The 4,011-nt window shown below is 35.3% G+C and overlaps 1 long non-coding RNA gene across 1 annotated transcript; it reads right to left on the reverse strand.

Moving 5' to 3' along the window:
- Positions 1–1,308: 1,308 nt before the first annotated feature.
- Positions 1,309–3,523, reverse strand: LOC120308112. Its single transcript, XR_005556747.1, has 3 exons — positions 3,459–3,523; positions 1,861–1,888; positions 1,309–1,410 (listed from the first exon to the last, which is right to left on the reverse strand). It is a non-coding gene; the product is annotated as an uncharacterized LOC120308112 (long non-coding RNA).
- Positions 3,524–4,011: the final 488 nt, after the last annotated feature.

The following is a 4,011-nucleotide window of genomic DNA, read 5'->3' on the forward strand; positions in this document are numbered from 1 at the left end:
GAAATCCTGACTAGATGACAAAGACATCCAAATCATAAAGAATCTATATTGGCATCAGGTAGCAAATGTGAGACTAGGCCAAAAATATTCAGCTGATGCAGAAATATGAAGAAGGATCAGACAAGGATGTATTCTGTCTCCACTGTTGTTCAATATCTACTCTGAGTCAATCTTCAACAAGGCACTGGAGAACATCGATGCTGGCATCAAAGTAAATGGTATTTGGATCAACAATTTAAGATATGCTGACGATACAGTTCTGCTTCCGAATAAGCATGAAGACCTTCAGCTCCTCATCAACAGAATCACAGAAATATCTGAAAAATATGGCTTGAAGCTTAACACCTCAAAAACCAAGATCATGGTTGTCAGCAAACAACCCCTTAATTTACTACCAATAAATTCTGAAGGAATACCATTAGAAAAAGTTGAAAGAATCACGGACCTCGGTTCTAATTTACATGAAAGCTGGGACATGACCACTGAAGTAAAGCAAGAATGCTCAAACAGCATTCTTCAAAATGAAAAAGATCCTCTGCAGTCACGACATAAGCCTAAGATTGAAAATCAGGCTTGTGAGATCTTATATTTTTTCTATCCTTCTCTATGGAGTAGAGAGTTGGTCTCTGACAGAAGGCCACCTGAAGAGACTAGAAGCATTTGAAATGTGGATTTACAGGCAGTTGTTACATATAAGCTGGGTTGACAAGATCAGAAATGAGGAGGTGATAAGCAGCCTGGGAAAGCCAAGGGAAATCATCAAAACAATTAAAAAACAAAAATTAGAATATTTCGGACATGTGATGCGACACCCAGAAAAACATGGCATACTCCATTTAATCCTCCAGGGAAAGATTGAAGGCAAATGAGGTCCAGGCAGAAGAAGAACATCATGGCTTCAAAATCTAAGGGACTGCTTTGGACAAAACTCAGCAGCACTTTTTTGTGCAGCTGCTGATAAAAACATGATCGCCAACATGATTGCCAACGTCCGATAATGGATATGGTATAAGAAGAAGAAGAAGAATACTTTCCTGTTCTGACCATTTGTAGCATCTGAGATAATTGTAGTGTTGAAAAAACAGACAAGGTTACATTCAGCAAATCACTCAATAACCAACATCTTATTACCATCAAATCTTGCATTTGTATCTGCATTTGATATACTGTAGGCAGAAATGTTACTGACTATGGTATGAATAAGATTTTTTTTAAAAAAATCAAGTTTTTTTCAAAGATTCCAAAGAAATTCTTCATATGTTTGTCAACTGAAATCAGCAAGGATTAGTCACAATCAAACTAGTTAATGTTTAATTATAATTATTAATTATAATATAAATATACTGGCTTTTTGGAAACATCTTGTTTTTATGTCTTTCAACTTGAAGCTGCAGTTCAGTGCTGAGTTATCTGAAAATAAGAAGGGAAGGGAAGGGAAGGGAAGGGAAGGGAAGGGAAGGGAAGGGAAGAGAAGAGAAGAGAAGAGAAGAGAAGAGAAGAGAAGAGAAGAGATAAAGCTGCATGAAGTACTTAAGCTATCAAGATTGTCAACAACATGGTATCAACATTCTTAAAATATATAATTTTGATAAACAGGATATTTCGGAATCAGAATGAATTTAAATAAGAATTGTGTATATTTTTCTATATTTATAAATTAATGGGGGAACAGAGTGTAACTAATTCAGGACTGAACAGCATAGAAAAAAAGAATGAAATTATACTGATTCACTCACTCCTTTATGGAAATAAAAGTATATGTGTCTTAATTTTAAGTAGTTGTAGTATGATAGGCTGAGTATCATACAGTATATGTTCTCTTCTTAAGAAAGAAATGAAACACAAACCACAAAAAATTACCTGTAGCAATTCTTGGTACTTTTTCCATCTGCACATATAAAAAAAAAATCATAGTATTATGATAAGGCTAGAGATATATAGATTCAACATTGTAATCTGCTTCAAAATATTTTAGCAGATCCAATAGCAAATTGTCTCCAGACTCTACAATACATTGTATAATTTGGAATACTTTACATTTATAGATCAAAGCATAATTCAGAATGAGTCCACAATCCATTCAGAATATTAGCAGAGCCTGTGGAAATTTGCTAACTGAATCAATGTTCCTGTCTAAAAAAAAAAATTAATTTCAGGAGGTAATAAATCTGCATACAAGAGACTATACAAGTATAGCAAATTGTACAACACAGAATTTATCTTGATCAATCTCTGGATTTGGGCAATCTATGGCCTTCTTGATTTGCTGAACTGCAACTCCCATCATTCTTTATTACTGGTCATAAAGGGGAAGTTTGGTGAAAATTTGAGTTCCACATCATTCTAACTCTAATGCAGTGGTTCTCAACCTGTGGGTTGGGACCCCATTTGGGGTCGAACAACTATTTCATGGGGGTCGCCAAACAACGCAGTCCGCCATTTTTTCCCCTTTTTCTTAGCTGTGCTACTCCCTTTTATTCTATTGGCTTTTGAAAGCCAATAGAATAGACTCTCTTGAATAGAGTCTAATTCTATTGCTTTCAAAAGCCAATAGGAATTGTCCAGGCTGCCTCTGCCCTGCTGAACCCACCAAAAGTCCCATTCTGCAAACGGTGTTGCACCAGTTGAGTAGTCCTCGACTTACGACTGGTTGAGTAGTCCTCAACTTACGACCGGTTGGGGGTCGCGGCATTAAAAAGGTTGAGAACCACTGCTCTAATGATATATTGACTGTGCATCTAATTCAGTGACCTCCATATTAATGGACAATGAGCTCCAGTTCCATTTTTTTTTGCCAAACTTACTTAGAGATATATTTTCAAGCCATCTCTATAATCTATATTGTAAGAATAAATCTAAAGTAACAAAATAATCCTGATCATACTAAATTTGTATAAACAGCCACATGGTTGCTTTCTTATGTCAAAATTACTCTGTTCTATCAGGCACTTTTGGTACAAAATTAGGAACACCATAAGAAATGTTCATTTTAAAAAGAGCAGGTTGCTTTTGTACTTTTTCAGAATGGTTTGAATATCAGGAGATTTGGCAGAAAGAAAGTGTTTTTATTTCTTTGCTTTTAAGCCTATGAGATTGTGCAGAAGATATTATATTGGATAGATACCAGTCTCACAAAGTACAAACATGAGTTAGGTGATAAAGGAGTTTCTGAACTCCAGATGCTTTTAAGCCTTGCTTTTTAAAAAAATCTTAAGCAGATCTCTTAGAGTTGCATTATTTCTCTTTTCTCTACTTTCATAAGATATGTATTTTCTCTCTCCTCCCTTCTCTCTCTCACACACACATACACAGGATTATTAAATTCTAGCAATATCTCATGAGAAATTACAGCCAAAGCTCCTTGCAATTCACAGAATAAAATGCTTCCTTTTAAAAATACTAGCCCGATTCCACAAACAAAATAATAATAGTAAACTGAGTTTACTAGATTACTTGACCTCTTATCTCCATTCTGAGAATTTATTTTGAGTACAAATTAACATCCAGTTGCTATTATGTTGATGATGTCCTTCACCTCCTGTCGGAAGAGCCAGAGCATCAATAGGGTCAAAGCCAGCTAGCACAAATTTTTCCAGTAATTATTTTAAACTTTAAAATGTGTAATGATGTGTAAAATGAAATATTCTAGTTCTAATAATGTAAGGATAGTAAATTTTCTATAGCAGCTTCTAATAGTGGGGTGAAATTTTGTCTTGTTTGTGTCTAAAGATTGAATCATGGCAATTGGACCAAACTTCATTAATCTGAGATGTTTCATTGCTCATCCAAGCAACCTCATCAGTCAGAGCAAAATTAGGCAGAAAGTTATTGGAATGTACTAACTCTTGCCACATCAACTTCATACAAACTTCATACAAACAAAACCTTAGACACCTTTGGCCTGGATGATTGAGCCTTCATTGACATATTGCAATGCCTTTTGGGCAGAAAGCCCTGAAGTTGATAGGGCAAAAGTTGGTACATTCCAACGACTTTCTGACTCTCTGCTCT

The sequence above is a fragment of the Crotalus tigris genome, unplaced genomic scaffold (assembly GCF_016545835.1).
Source record: "Crotalus tigris isolate CLP2741 ecotype Arizona unplaced genomic scaffold, ASM1654583v1 scf7180000017871.4482833, whole genome shotgun sequence".
Taxonomy (NCBI): domain Eukaryota; kingdom Metazoa; phylum Chordata; class Lepidosauria; order Squamata; family Viperidae; genus Crotalus; species Crotalus tigris.